This window comes from Sinocyclocheilus grahami, unplaced genomic scaffold (assembly GCF_001515645.1).
Source record: "Sinocyclocheilus grahami isolate Dianchi unplaced genomic scaffold, SAMN03320097.WGS_v1.1 scaffold1813.1, whole genome shotgun sequence".
In the NCBI taxonomy this organism is placed as follows: Eukaryota; Metazoa; Chordata; class Actinopteri; order Cypriniformes; family Cyprinidae; genus Sinocyclocheilus; species Sinocyclocheilus grahami.
The window spans coordinates 26,899-43,032 of record NW_015506992.1 but is presented as its reverse complement, the minus strand read 5'-3'; the positions used below and the strand labels follow the sequence as shown (position 1 = coordinate 43,032).

At 38.2% G+C, this 16,134-nt stretch overlaps 1 long non-coding RNA gene and 1 pseudogene across 2 annotated transcripts; both read left to right on the top strand.

The window, feature by feature from the left end:
* The first annotated feature begins 680 nt into the window (after positions 1 to 680).
* LOC107572788 (putative adhesion G protein-coupled receptor E4P) overlaps positions 681 to 16,134 on the top strand; it is an 18,657-nt pseudogene continuing 3,203 nt past the window's right edge.
* Positions 5,777 to 11,115, top strand: LOC107572797 (uncharacterized). Of its 2 annotated transcripts, XR_001607404.1 has the most exons (5): positions 5,779 to 5,815; positions 10,335 to 10,385; positions 10,692 to 10,739; positions 10,865 to 10,915; positions 11,065 to 11,115. It is a non-coding gene; the product is annotated as an uncharacterized lncRNA (long non-coding RNA). The 2 variants fall into 2 exon arrangements; XR_001607403.1 differs by lacking the exons at positions 10,335 to 10,385; positions 10,692 to 10,739 and adding an exon at positions 10,158 to 10,205 and having other exon boundaries at positions 5,777 to 5,815.

The window sequence follows — 16,134 nt, the reverse complement described above, 5'->3', positions numbered from 1 at the left end:
GTGCTGGCAGCGCTGGGCTCTGCAGACGGCAGGGGGGCGGGGTTGAAAGATGAGCCCGACAGCTCTTCCGCATCTGAGGCAGCCAGAGGCACACTGTCGTCCATGGCGTCACACTCACTCCCACCGAACGAAACCAGATCGCTCGCAGCCGCAGAGGGATGCTGGTCCGGGTGAGAGAAGAGGACAGGGGAAGCCTCTCTATGGGGAGAGAGTGAGGTGCGCGGGGGATCAGCCGGCGTGGGCTCACTCGTCACTGAGCGCTGAGATCCTCTGCCCTGCTGCTTTTTCCTCACAGGCTCCTGGGAGAAAGAAAGTAGGAGCGCGCGAGGAGCGGAGTCGCTTTCTGAAAAGAAAGCTATCTGCGAGCGCAGAGAGGAGAGACTCATATCCTCGCAATGAGGACATTCCGTCTCGGTCAGTGCAGCTTCAGCGTGGGCAGCGCCCAAGCATGAAACGCACTCGCCGTGACCGTCAAAGGCATGCAGGGGAGCCCTGCACGAGCGACAGTAGCGGCGCGGCATTCGCAACAACGCCGGAAAATTGCTCAGAAATTTGCTCTTTATAGTCGCCGGATAGTGGCAGGGGACCGGAAGACCACGCTGCTGCAGACGCCAAAGGCAGCTGAAGAGCGGCGAAGTCAGCCGAGCAGAGAGGGTCTTGATCCGCTGCGAGGCTTGTTCATGGCGAAGGCTTCCAGTCTCATAGTGCGAAGATCTTGTAGTCGTCGGTGAAGGAGAAGAAATCTGAGGATCCTATGACGAAGTGCATGCTTATTGGTCAAATTGGCGGGCTCTGGCAGGCTGTGTCGCCATAGGCTAGTGCAGCTCAGCTGCCGAGCCATTGGTTCGTTTTTAATACACTGCACGAACCAAAGGTCGTGCAGTTACACTGCGTGATTGAAAAAGGCTTCAGTATTCTGAGAAAAAGGAGTTTTCCCAAAGCATCTTAGCAGATGCAGTACGAGTGAAGTATCGATAGGGAACTGTCTTCCTGTGCAGCAGTTTGTCTTAGGAATAAAAAAAGAACACCTGTTCATTTATAATTTGTCTTAAACCTTACTTTGTTTTTAAAATAAATCATAACAAAATTGTATTATGAAATCAGTATTGCGAATCGTATCACAACGTCATTTGAGTGAATTGTTACATCCCTATCAGACTACATCACCAGCTGAGCTCGTCCTTGGCATGACTGTTGTATGGGTTCTGCTGAAATAGCTGGAAAAAAATTACTGATGGATATTAATGAATAATAATAATAATAATAATGTTTTCAAAGGGCATGTGTAAATATATTTACCAGCAAAGTATGTAAAATAACAACAACTTTGCCTGAACATGCCTTACACATGGAAATTGTACTGAAAATTATAAATGTAGTAATTCTCTAGCAAATCTACTGCCAATTGGGCAACATATAATTCTGAAAAATTTAAAAGGCCACTTCCAGTACTTCAGGTTTGAACCCCACACAGTGTATTTAAAAAAAAAATTAAATTAGGTAGTGTATAATTTCTAAATTTTAAGCAAAAACAGCATGGCCTGACTTCCTTTGTGAAATTATGCTACATAAAACTTATGAACGAAACAAAAACAGCAGACGGGCTAAACGAGAATGCAAAATGCAGTGACACAGCATTTACTTGGTTACGTAAACAAAGCATGTGAACAATGCATACTTTAATATGCATTATACGGAGGCAAGATAAAAAAATATTTTCCATAGAAACATTTCTGAAGACAGTCAGTTCCCCTCATAGATACATTCATATAAACTCCCAAAGAAACACGTGCAGCCATCATCGCTTTGCATCAAAATGGCCTCAGATGCAAGCAAATTGCTACAAAGAATATTGCACCTGAAAGAACCATTTACCGGATCATCAAGAACTTCAAGGAGAGAGGTTCGACTGCAGTGAAGAAGTCTTCAGGACGTCCCAGAGTGTCCAGCAAGCGCCAGGACCGTCTCCTCCTGAGGAGTCAGCTATGGAATCGTGTCACCAGCAGTGCAGAGCTTGCTCAGGAAAGGCAGCAGATTGGTGTGAGAGCATCTGCACGCACAGTGAGAAGAAGACTTTTGGACAACAGCCTGGTGTCAAGAAGGGCAGCAAAGAAGCCACGTCTCTCCAAGAAAAAAACGTCAAGGACAGACTGAAATTCTGCAGGAAGTACAAGGATTGGACAGCAGAAGACTGGTGCAAAGTTATTTTCCCTTCCGACTGTTTGGGACATCTGGAAAATCGATTGTTCGGAGAAGAAAAGGTGAACGCTACCATGAGTCCTGTGTCGTGCCAACAGTGAAGCATCCTGAGACCATCCATGTGTGTGGGGTTGCTTTTCAAGCTCTCATAATTCTGCCCGAAAACACTGCCATGAATAAAGAATGGTATCAAAATGTCCTGCAAGAGCGATTTCTTCCAATGATCCATGAGCAATTTGGTGATGATCCGTGCATTTTCCAGCATGATGGAGCACCATGTCACAAAGCAAGAGTGATAAAGAAGTGGCTCGAACATCATTGCATAGACATTTTGGATCCGTGGTCAGGCAACTCCCCGGATCTCAATCCCACTGAGAACCTGTGGTCAGTTCTCAAAGAGCGAGTGGACAAGCAGAAGCCCACAAATTGTGATCAACTCCGAGAACTAATAAGGCAAGAATGGATGGCCATCAGTCAGGATTTGACCCAGAAGCTAATATTCAGCATGCCAGAGCGAATTGCAGAGGTTATGAAGAACAAGGGTCAACACTGTAAATATTGACTCATTATATTTTTTGCCAATAAAAGCCTTTAAAACTTATATGATTATCATTGTTTTTCAGTATACCATAGAAACATGTGGAAAAATAATCTACAAATACTGAAGCAGCATACTTTGCAAAACACAAAATGTATGTCACTGTCAAAACATTTGGCCATGACTGCACTGTAAAAAAAAAAGCAGTCAATGACTGTCAGTTACGGCTGTCAAACAAAAACCCTAAAATGAATGTAAAATATTCTAATTTAAATAAAGTGCAAAAAACTTTTAACAGAAATTGCCCTTTTTTTTTTTTTTTTTTTTTTTTTTACAGAAAAACAATGTTATTTTAAAGATATTTCCTGAATTATTAGGATCAAACACCTTAACTGAAAAAAAACAAAACAAAAAAAACAGTGAAATGACTGCCAACAATGGCTACCAAACCAAAAAATATCCTAATTTAAATTAACAACAAAAAAAAACTTTCACAAAAAAACTGTTGTTTTCCAGGTATTTCCTGAATTATTAATAACAAACATGTTCATTGCAAAACATGAATCTCTAGCAGTTAACCAGAAACAGCATGCATGAAACAATGTAACTATACGTTACTGCTTCAGCAACTACACAATTACTGCTTTTGAATAAAACAACATGCAGTATAACATCAATGTTTCCTGTGCTTCTGCTAGACTGAAGCACAAGTTCTATTCCTCAGCACAACGAAAACCTCACAAAATCCCAACAGAACATTAACACTAATAAATCACTCTAGAACTCAGCATCTTCACTTATTACAAACCAGTTTGCCCTTATTTCTATCATATAAAAGAGAATTAATAGGTTTAGATGTTGATGTTTTACTAAAAATAATAAAGTTTGATGTCACCATCATGGTGGTCAGTGTTTGCTTTTGTTGGGCTCTTGACCCTTGAATTTCTTTTAGTAAGTTTCTCTTTGGTTTCTTTAACTGTGTCTTTCTGATATACATTTGTTACGGCAGGGATTTGAAGAGAAACTCTGATCTGATGATCATGCTAGTCACTCTTTGGTGATAGTTTCAAATCACTCAGAGATTAGACTTTTAGCAGTGAATCAGGTCACTATGATGACTATATTATCATCAATAAGTGACCAACATCATCTGATCAGAATTGTTCTTACATTTGTTTTGCCATAACAAAGATGAATCAGAAACACACTGTTAAAGCAAACAAGGAAAAACTGAGGAACTGATAAAACCAAGGGTCAAGAGCCCAACTAAAGGAACACTGACCACCATAACGGTGACTTCAAACTTTATGCTTTTCAATAAGAACAGCACCATCTAAACCTCTGTTAATTCTCAAAAATAACTTTTGTATGAAAGAAATAAAGCAAACTGGTTTGTAATAAGTGAAGATGCTGAGGTGTTTAATGTTTTTTTGCTGCCAGTCTTTTTAATTTTTTTTGCACTTTATTCACATAAATTTGACCTTTTTTCTCATCTTTTTTACTGTTTTAACCTATTAGCGTTCAAAAAAAAAAAAAAAGGTAACCTCAAAAACACAATGGTAACCACACATACCTTTCAAAAGAGACCAAAACCATGCATATACTCAAAATCAGCATGCAATTTACTAATTGGGTATGCCTTTTTTAGGCACATTTTACAGGAATGCTAAAGGGTTAAAGTGAAAGTGTTTGATTACAATAATTTAGAAAATACCTGTAATTTTCCGGTTTATACAAACTAGGATGTACTTTAATTTAACATTTTTTTTGTTTGTTTGTTTTTTTGGCAGCCGCTGCTGCCATTTATTTGACCTTTTTTTTTATTTTTTAGATTTTTTAAAAGGTGAAGGTGTTTGGTCATAATAATTTAGTAAATTCCTGTAAAATAACAGTGTTTTTTTTGGTTTATTTAAATTAGGATATTTCACTTTAATTTTATGATTTTTGTTTGGCAGCCGCTGCTGCCAGTCATTTGACCTTTTTTAATATTTTTTTTTTAGGCAGGAAGTTATAGTTCCCAGCATGCTTTGCATAGGTCTGGATAAGGAGATTAAATGTTGAAATTAAGTGTTGATTTATTTGTTTTTATTGGGAAAGGGAAAGACCTGTTAGTGTTTAATGCTGTTATGTTTGACATTTAAAAGAGTTTCTATAATGTTGAAGTTTTTATTTATTTTTTTATTTTTTTACTGTTTAATTACTGAATATTTTTGTAATTTTACATACATTTGTATGTAATTTAAGAAAAAAGAAGAAACACTGTATAAAAAATACAGTAATATTTCCGTATAAAAAATGTGAATTACTCTAATGTATTGTTAATGTCATGATACTTAAAATAACAGCCAATTTGTTAATTTACAGAAACTGTTGGTAATTTTACAGAGTTTTGACTATAACAACAAAAAAAAACTTTCACAAAAAAACTGTTGTTTTCCAGGTATTTCCTGAATTATTAATAACAAACATGTTCATTGCAAAACATGAATCTCTAGCAGTTAACCAGAAACAGCATGCATGAAACAATGTAACTATACGACCTGTTAGTGTTTAATGCTGTTATGTTTGACATTTAAAAGAGTTTCTATAATGTTGAAGTTTTTATTTATTTTTTTATTTTTTTACTGTTTAATTACTGAATATTTTTGTAATTTTACATACATTTGTATGTAATTTAAGAAAAAAGAAGAAACACTGTATAAAAAATACAGTAATATTTCCGTATAAAAAATGTGAATTACTCTAATGTATTGTTAATGTCATGATACTTAAAATAACAGCCAATTTGTTAATTTACAGAAACTGTTGGTAATTTTACAGAGTTTTGACTACAAACTAGAAAACTTAAAAAAAAATCACAGTTATTTTCCTTAAAATTAAGATTTTTTTACAGTGTGTAGGTCTACTTCTACAGGTGAGAATAATTTTAGACTGAATGTGACCATTTAAAAGAAGTCCCTCAATGATTTTTTTTTTGTCGCAGAACACAGTACTTCATCATCTAAGTCTGAAATAACTTTTTTTTTATTCACTTATCCACAGTCACTTCCACAGCATCTACTAGTTCAACTTCTACAGGTGAGGATAATTCTAGACTGAATGTGGCTTCTTAAAATAAATTCCTTTTGATTATTTTTTTTTTCATGAAGACATAGTTCATCATCTGAGCGTGATATAAAATCTGTTTCCATCTGGTATTGTTCCAGCTTCTTTACACATGGTCACTTCCACAACATTTAGTCCCACTACTACAGGTGAATGTGTTGCTGAACCGGAATGTGGCTTTCAAGAGACACTCCTGCTAATAATTGTCTTCATGATTAACTCAGTAATTCAGCATCTGTCTCTGATTTAACATCTATTTCCTTCTGTTTTTTTCAGTGTCTTTACAGCCAGTCACTTCCACAACATTTAGTCCCACTACTACAGGTGAATGTGTTGCTGAACCGGAATGTGGCTTTCAAGAGACACTCCTGCTAATAATTGTCTTCATGATTAACTCAGTAATTCAGCATCTGTCTCTGATTTAACATCTATTTCCTTCTGTTTTTTTCAGTGTCTTTACAGCCAGTCACTTCCACAACATTTAGTCCCACTACTACAGGTGAATGTGTTGCTGAACCGGAATGTGGCTTTCAAGAGACACTCCTGCTAATAATTGTCTTCATGATTAACTCAGTAATTCAGCATCTGTCTCTGATTTAACATCTATTTCCTTCTGTTTTTTTCAGTGTCTTTACAGCCAGTCACTTCCACAACATTTAGTCCCACTACTACAGGTGAATGTGTTGCTGAACCGGAATGTGGCTTTCAAGAGACACTCCTGCTAATAATTGTCTTCATGATTAACTCAGTAATTCAGCATCTGTCTCTGATTTAACATCTATTTCCTTCTGTTTTTTTCAGTGTCTTTACAGCCAGTCACTTCCACAACATTTAGTCCCACTACTACAGGTGAATGTGTTGCTGAACCGGAATGTGGCTTTCAAGAGACACTCCTGCTAATAATTGTCTTCATGATTAACTCAGTAATTCAGCATCTGTCTCTGATTTAACATCTATTTCCTTCTGTTTTTTTCAGTGTCTTTACAGCCAGTCACTTCCACAACATTTAGTCCCACTACTACAGGTGAATGTGTTGCTGAACCGGAATGTGGCTTTCAAGAGACACTCCTGCTAATAATTGTCTTCATGATTAACTCAGTAATTCAGCATCTGTCTCTGATTTAACATCTATTTCCTTCTGTTTTTTTCAGTGTCTTTACAGCCAGTCACTTCCACAACATTTAGTCCCACTACTACAGGTGAATGTGTTGCTGAACCGGAATGTGGCTTTCAAGAGACACTCCTGCTAATAATTGTCTTCATGATTAACTCAGTAATTCAGCATCTGTCTCTGATTTAACATCTATTTCCTTCTGTTTTTTTCAGTGTCTTTACAGCCAGTCACTTCCACAACATTTAGTCCCACTACTACAGGTGAATGTGTTGCTGAACCGGAATGTGGCTTTCAAGAGACACTCCTGCTAATAATTGTCTTCATGATTAACTCAGTAATTCAGCATCTGTCTCTGATTTAACATCTATTTCCTTCTGTTTTTTTCAGTGTCTTTACAGCCAGTCACTTCCACAACATTTAGTCCCACTACTACAGGTGAATGTGTTGCTGAACCGGAATGTGGCTTTCAAGAGACACTCCTGCTAATAATTGTCTTCATGATTAACTCAGTAATTCAGCATCTGTCTCTGATTTAACATCTATTTCCTTCTGTTTTTTTCAGTGTCTTTACAGCCAGTCACTTCCACAACATTTAGTCCCACTACTACAGGTGAATGTGTTGCTGAACCGGAATGTGGCTTTCAAGAGACACTCCTGCTAATAATTGTCTTCATGATTAACTCAGTAATTCAGCATCTGTCTCTGATTTAACATCTATTTCCTTCTGTTTTTTTCAGTGTCTTTACAGCCAGTCACTTCCACAACATTTAGTCCCACTACTACAGGTGAATGTGTTGCTGAACCGGAATGTGGCTTTCAAGAGACACTCCTGCTAATAATTGTCTTCATGATTAACTCAGTAATTCAGCATCTGTCTCTGATTTAACATCTATTTCCTTCTGTTTTTTTCAGTGTCTTTACAGCCAGTCACTTCCACAACATTTAGTCCCACTACTACAGGTGAATGTGTTGCTGAACCGGAATGTGGCTTTCAAGAGACACTCCTGCTAATAATTGTCTTCATGATTAACTCAGTAATTCAGCATCTGTCTCTGATTTAACATCTATTTCCTTCTGTTTTTTTCAGTGTCTTTACAGCCAGTCACTTCCACAACATTTAGTCCCACTACTACAGGTGAATGTGTTGCTGAACCGGAATGTGGCTTTCAAGAGACACTCCTGCTAATAATTGTCTTCATGATTAACTCAGTAATTCAGCATCTGTCTCTGATTTAACATCTATTTCCTTCTGTTTTTTTCAGTGTCTTTACAGCCAGTCACTTCCACAACATTTAGTCCCACTACTACAGGTGAATGTGTTGCTGAACCGGAATGTGGCTTTCAAGAGACACTCCTGCTAATAATTGTCTTCATGATTAACTCAGTAATTCAGCATCTGTCTCTGATTTAACATCTATTTCCTTCTGTTTTTTTCAGTGTCTTTACAGCCAGTCACTTCCACAACATTTAGTCCCACTACTACAGGTGAATGTGTTGCTGAACCGGAATGTGGCTTTCAAGAGACACTCCTGCTAATAATTGTCTTCATGATTAACTCAGTAATTCAGCATCTGTCTCTGATTTAACATCTATTTCCTTCTGTTTTTTTCAGTGTCTTTACAGCCAGTCACTTCCACAACATTTAGTCCCACTACTACAGGTGAATGTGTTGCTGAACCGGAATGTGGCTTTCAAGAGACACTCCTGCTAATAATTGTCTTCATGATTAACTCAGTAATTCAGCATCTGTCTCTGATTTAACATCTATTTCCTTCTGTTTTTTTCAGTGTCTTTACAGCCAGTCACTTCCACAACATTTAGTCCCACTACTACAGGTGAATGTGTTGCTGAACCGGAATGTGGCTTTCAAGAGACACTCCTGCTAATAATTGTCTTCATGATTAACTCAGTAATTCAGCATCTGTCTCTGATTTAACATCTATTTCCTTCTGTTTTTTTCAGTGTCTTTACAGCCAGTCACTTCCACAACATTTAGTCCCACTACTACAGGTGAATGTGTTGCTGAACCGGAATGTGGCTTTCAAGAGACACTCCTGCTAATAATTGTCTTCATGATTAACTCAGTAATTCAGCATCTGTCTCTGATTTAACATCTATTTCCTTCTGTTTTTTTCAGTGTCTTTACAGCCAGTCACTTCCACAACATTTAGTCCCACTACTACAGGTGAATGTGTTGCTGAACCGGAATGTGGCTTTCAAGAGACACTCCTGCTAATAATTGTCTTCATGATTAACTCAGTAATTCAGCATCTGTCTCTGATTTAACATCTATTTCCTTCTGTTTTTTTCAGTGTCTTTACAGCCAGTCACTTCCACAACATTTAGTCCCACTACTACAGGTGAATGTGTTGCTGAACCGGAATGTGGCTTTCAAGAGACACTCCTGCTAATAATTGTCTTCATGATTAACTCAGTAATTCAGCATCTGTCTCTGATTTAACATCTATTTCCTTCTGTTTTTTTCAGTGTCTTTACAGCCAGTCACTTCCACAACATTTAGTCCCACTACTACAGGTGAATGTGTTGCTGAACCGGAATGTGGCTTTCAAGAGACACTCCTGCTAATAATTGTCTTCATGATTAACTCAGTAATTCAGCATCTGTCTCTGATTTAACATCTATTTCCTTCTGTTTTTTTCAGTGTCTTTACAGCCAGTCACTTCCACAACATTTAGTCCCACTACTACAGGTGAATGTGTTGCTGAACCGGAATGTGGCTTTCAAGAGACACTCCTGCTAATAATTGTCTTCATGATTAACTCAGTAATTCAGCATCTGTCTCTGATTTAACATCTATTTCCTTCTGTTTTTTTCAGTGTCTTTACAGCCAGTCACTTCCACAACATTTAGTCCCACTACTACAGGTGAATGTGTTGCTGAACCGGAATGTGGCTTTCAAGAGACACTCCTGCTAATAATTGTCTTCATGATTAACTCAGTAATTCAGCATCTGTCTCTGATTTAACATCTATTTCCTTCTGTTTTTTTCAGTGTCTTTACAGCCAGTCACTTCCACAACATTTACTAGTTCTACTTCTACAGGTGAGGATAATTATAGATGGAATGTGTGTGTTTTTTTTTTTTTAAAGAAATTCATCTTCATGATTTTCTTCATAACGAACACAGTAGTTCATCATCTGAGTGTTATTTAGAATCTGTTTCCATCTGGTATTGTTCCAGCTTCTTTACACATGGTCACTTCCACAACATCTAGTCCCACTACTACAGGTGAATGTGTTGCTGAACTGGAATGTGGCTTTCAAGAAACACTCCTTCTAATAATTGTCTTCATGATTAACACAGTAATTCAGCATCTAAATCTGATCTAACGTCTGTTTCCGCATGTTGTTGTTTCAGTTATTTTACAACCAGTCCCTTACACAACATGTACTAGTTCTACTTCTACAGGTGAGACTGAATGTGACCTTTTAAAAGAAAGCCCTCAATGATTTTGTTTTGTTGCTGAACACAGTACTTCATAATCTGAGCCTGATTTAATATATTTTTCCATGTGTTATTATTTAATTTTTTTTAGTTTCTTCCCAGCCAGTCACTTCCACAGCATCTACTAGTTCAACTTCTACAGGTGAGGATAATTCTAGACTGAATGTGGCTTCTTAAAAAAAAATCCTCTTGATGATTTTCTTCATGAAGAAGACAGTAGTCATCATGTGAGTCTGATTTAACATCTGTTTCCATCTGGTATTGTTTCAGTTTCTTTTCACATGGTCACTTCCACAACACCTAGTCCCACTACTACAGGTGAATGTGTTGCTGAACTGGAATGTGGCTTTCAAGAGAAGCTCCTCCTAATATTGTCTTCATGTTGAACACAGATGTGAAAGCATATTTAAATGCTGAATTTCTGCTTCCACATGTTGTTTCAGTTCTTTTACAACCAGTCACTTCCGCAACATCTACTAGTTCTACTTCTTTAGGTGACAATAATTCTAGACTGAATGTGACTATTTAAAATAAATCCCTTAGTGATTTACTTGTTGCAGAACACCGTAGATCATAATCTGAGTCTGATTTAACATCTTTTTCCATCTGTTATTATTTATTTATTTATTTTTAATTTTTTTAGTTTCTTTAAAGCCAGTCACCTCCGCAAAATCTTCTAGTTCTACTTCTACAGGTGAGGATAATTCTAGAACAGCGGTTCTTATATCCTGGTCCTCGGGACCCCCACTGTGCATATTTTGCATATCTCTCTTGTTTAACTCACCTGATTCTAATCAACAGCTCGTTAGAAGAGAGCTCCATGAATAAACTGTGTTCCAATTGACATGGTCCTTACACAGTGTTCACTGCTCTCTACTCCCTGTACACGGGAAATTGGCTAACTTAAGAACACTGATTTGTGCTGATCTGTGCTAGACTGAATGTGGTTACTTAAAAGAAATTCCTCTTGGTGATTTTCTTAATGAAAAACAGAGTAGTTCGCTGAAAACCGCTGAAAACCAATTTGAGCTTTATTTAAAATATTGTATATTGAGATGAATGTGACAATACGGCTGTTTATTATTCTGCAGAACAGCTTTCCTAAAGTACTGCTCACGCAGATGCCACGATAATTATTGGGGTCAAATTGATCACTTTTTTTAAAATAGGGGGGTTTGTTAAAAGTTGATTTGTCAAAATTACAAAACTAATTATAAAGACATTTTTTTTTTTTTTTGGTCATAAAAGTAATATCTCTTGTCTTATCCGAATTTAATAAGAGAAAATTATTGAAATATATAGTTGAGTATCATCATGAATTCATGAAGACTCTTCCCATTCCAGGTCTGAACATCACGCCGCTAGAAGAATGCAGGGTAAGTTGTTGCGGGCGTTAATTTCTGAAATTGTAATTGGAGGGTTGGACTCATATTAATAAAAATTCAAACAACAGCACAATAAAACAGTATAATGTGTACTGTTTTGTATTTTTGTCATTGTTGTTGGTTCTTTGCATATACTTTGTGATACAATTAACTTTTATTTGACTTAAAACATTATCAAAATCACCAAATACTCCACAGTGCACACTAAGTTTTCTATTTCATTTATAAAGCTCGTTTGTGATTTCAGACCACAGGACGGTGTGTAGATCTTCTTAACAATATAGAGAACATGACAGCAGAAGTGCTTCCATTGACAGTGAGACAAAATTACAATATAATCATTATTTGTCACTTGCATAAATTATCATGCAGCAAAGCTTTCTTTTGTTCCAACATTTACAAATAATCCTTTTTATATGATCACTAAAATAGAATGTGACCAGCATTTTGAATGTGGTCCTCAATGCTTCAGACATGTTTTTGGAGTCATCGTCAGCTGACCCAAATAAACTGGTGTCATATGGAAACCGTATGTTAAAAGCCAGTGAGAAACTTGTGGCCATGCTCGTAAAACCAACAAACACAAGTGACTATGTCACTTTTACTCTTGACACTTTGAGTAAGTAAAAACCAAACTATGAATAAACAGTGAAATTACTGACTTAATGTGCTCAAGTCTAGAAAACCTTTGAAATAACTTTTGACATTTTCAGATGACCTTATTGTGAATACATTTTCATTCACATATCTGTACTTTTTAATCAGAGGTAGAAATCTTCATGGTTGGACCACAGGTCACCCTAGAGAAAATCCCTAGACTTAACACGACAGATTCTTCTGTGGACATCGATCTCATTGGGATCGCCAAGAACAACAATGAAACAAGTATGTTAAATGTTGTGATGTGATTTTATCAAACAAAAGAGATAGAATATAACTAAACAACATTTACTTAAGTTTTTTATTGTATAGTTGAATGGAAGTTTTAATACTTGTTATTATTTATGTGTTTCTGTTACACAGGATCAGCTGCTGTGGCTTTCATGAGCTATAGCATTAGATGGTTGTTCTGTTTTAGAGACCAACAGCAACTACACTGTGTGTTCCTGTGATCATCTGTCCACATTCGCTCTCATCGTGCAAACCAGCCATCCACAAGAGGTACAAGAAATGTATAGTTAACACTGAAGAAAATCACAGATTTGGCACTCATGTTCTGTTACATGTTTTCTCAGAATGACCCACTGCTGGATCTGTTGAATTTGGTGTGTGTGATCGTGGGGCTGGTGTTCTTCAGTTTGGCCCTGTTGACCTTTGTCCTTTGTCAGTGGAGTCCTGGAGTGAATAACGTGGCTCGAATCAACATCTGCATCAGTCTTCTGCTGGCTCACCTTCTGTTCCTGCTCACACAGCGGTTCCTGAACCTCATACAGCCTCTGCAGGTAAGAATAATGAAGAAGCCCTACAACTCAGCACAGCCTCACTGAGAATCATCATAACCGTCTCTCATGGTCTCCAGGTGTTGTGTGCCGTGATCTCTGGCCTTCTGCAGTTCTTCTTTCTCTCCGGCTTTGTGTGGATGCTCATTGAAGCTGTGCTGCTCTTCATCTGTGTGAAGAACCTATCACAGATCAGCTCCATTAATAGGGAGGTGCTTAGCAGTGGATTCCTGTGTGTGATTGGATATCTGGTTGCTCTGGTTGTGGTGGCCGTGTCTGCTGTGGTGGATCCTAAAGGCTACGGAAGTGAAAAGTGAGTTTAGTTGGAGTAACTCATTGCTCATTGTTACGACCCGGCTCAAAGTCACAACATAAAGAGGACAGTTCACAAAATGAGTTTCAATAAAGAAAATATATGTATTTAAAGTTAAACAAATAATGTCTAGGGTCAAAATATTAAAGAATAATGAAAGGAACAACAAATCAAATAGCTGCTGGAAATGGGGTTTGTGGAGTTGTGGCAACAAAAATGGGAACACACAATCTCAAGAACCCACTCTTCAAACAAGAACACAAAACAAAAATGAGAGCGAGTGAGCCAAAATCCATGAGCCTCTTAAATAGAGTGCCACAGGTGCGGCCCATGATCAGCACTAGAGTCCCACCCCTCAAGGAGAAGCCTCTGTCCTTGCAATCTCACAACAAAAGACAAAGGAAAAAAGGGCAGGGCTGTAACACCATCATCTTCGCCCATGTTTGTTTACTGATTATTTTATGTATATCCCCCCAAATAGGTGCTGGATTAAAATAGATAAAGGCTTCTTCTCAAAATTTCTGGGACCTGTTTGCATGATACTAACGGTAAATGCATTTCTCATGTAACTTTTCTCATGACTTTTGTATTAAATGGAAAACAATGGATGACTAAATACTTTTTTGCCCCACTGTATATATATATATACATACAGTGCATTCAGAAAGTATTCAGAGCCCCTTCACTTTTTTCAATTTTGTTATGTTGCAGACTGATACTACAATTGTTTAAATTATTTTTTTTCTCATTAATCTACACTCTGTACCTCATAATGACAAAGTGAAAACAGAATTTTAGAAATGTCTGTACATTTATTAAAAAGAAAAAAATGAAATATCACATTTACATAAGTATTCAGACCCTTTACCCTGTACTTGAAGAACCTTTGGCAGCAATTACAGCCTCAAGTCTTTTTTGGTATGACGCAACAAGCTTTGCACACCTGGATTGGGGGATGTTCTGTCATTCTTCTTTGCAAATCCTCAAGCTCGATCAGGATGGATGGGGACCGTCGGTGGACAGCCATTTTCAGGTCTCTCCAGAGATGTTCGATAGGGTTCAAGTCAGAGCTCTGGCTGGGCCACTCTAGGACATTCATAGAGTTCCTAAGCCACTCCTGTGTTGCCTTGGCTGTGTGCTTAGGGTCATTGTCATGTTGGAAGTTGAACCTTCGGCCTAGTCTGAGCGCTGTGGAACAGGTTCACTGAGGATATCTCTGTACTTTGCTCCATTCAGCTTTCCCTCAAACCTGACCAGTCTCCCAGTCCCTGCCACTGAAAAAAACCCCCCACAGCATGAGGCTGCTACCACCACACTTTACTTTTCAGATGGTACTCTGCAGGTGACGAGCAGAGCTGGTTTCCTTCAGACAAGATGCTTAGAATTGAGGTTCATCAGACCAGATAATCTTGTTTCTCAGAGTCTGAGGGTCCTTTAGGTGTTTTTTCAGGGGGAAGTCGTGGCTTAATGGTTAGAGAGTCAGACTCGTAATCCAAAGGTTGCGGGTTCGAGTCTCGTACCGGCAGGGATTGTAGGTGGGGGAAGTGAATGTACAGCACTCTCTCCCACCTTCAATACCACGACTGAGGTGCCCTTGAGCAAGGCACCAAACCCCCAACTGCTCCCCAGCAAAAAATGGCTGCCCACTGCTCCGGGTGTGTGTTCACGGTGTGTGTTTACTGCTGTGTGTGTGCACTTTGGATGGGATAAAATGCAGAGCACTAATTCCGAGTATGGGTCCACATGTCATGTCACGTCCCTTTCAGTTTCTTTTTTTTTGTTGCAAAATGGCTGCCCACTGCTCCGGGTGTGTGTTCACGGTGTGTGTTTACTGCTGTGTGTGTGCACTTTGGATGGGATAAAATGCAGAGCACTAATTCCGAGTATGGGTCCACATGTCATGTCACGTCCCTTTCAGTTTCTTTTTTTTTGTTGCAAAATTCAAGTGTGTTTTCATGTGTCTTCACTGAGAAGATTGAGTTTGGCCACACCACCATAAAGCCCAGATCAGTGGAGTGTTGCAGTGATATTTGTCCTTCTGTAGGTTTCTCCCATCTGCACATATGACCATGGAGCTCAACTAGAGCTTCTTCCATTTGAGAATTATGGAAGCCACTGTGCTCTTGGGAATCTTCAGTGCAGCAGAAATTGTTTTGTAGCCTTCCTCAGATCTGTGGCTCGATACAATCCTGTCTCTGAGCTCTGCAGGCAGTTCCTTTGACCTCATGGCTTGGTTTTTGCTCTGATATGCATTGTCAGCTGTGAGGCCTTTTATAGAGAGGTGTGTGCCTTTCCAAATCATGTCCAATCAATTTAATTTACCACAGGTGGACTCCAATCAAGGTGTAGAAACATCTCAGCAATGATCAAGAGAAATGGGACGCACCTGAGCTAAATTTCAGGTGTTGTTGCAAAGGGTCTGAATACTTAAGTAAATGTGATATTTCAGTTTTTCTTTTTAATAAATTTACAAACATTTCTAAAGTTCTGTTTTAACTTTGTCGTTATGAGGTACGGAGTGTAGATTAGTGAGAAAAAAATGAATTTAAACAATTGTAGTATCAGGCTGCAACATA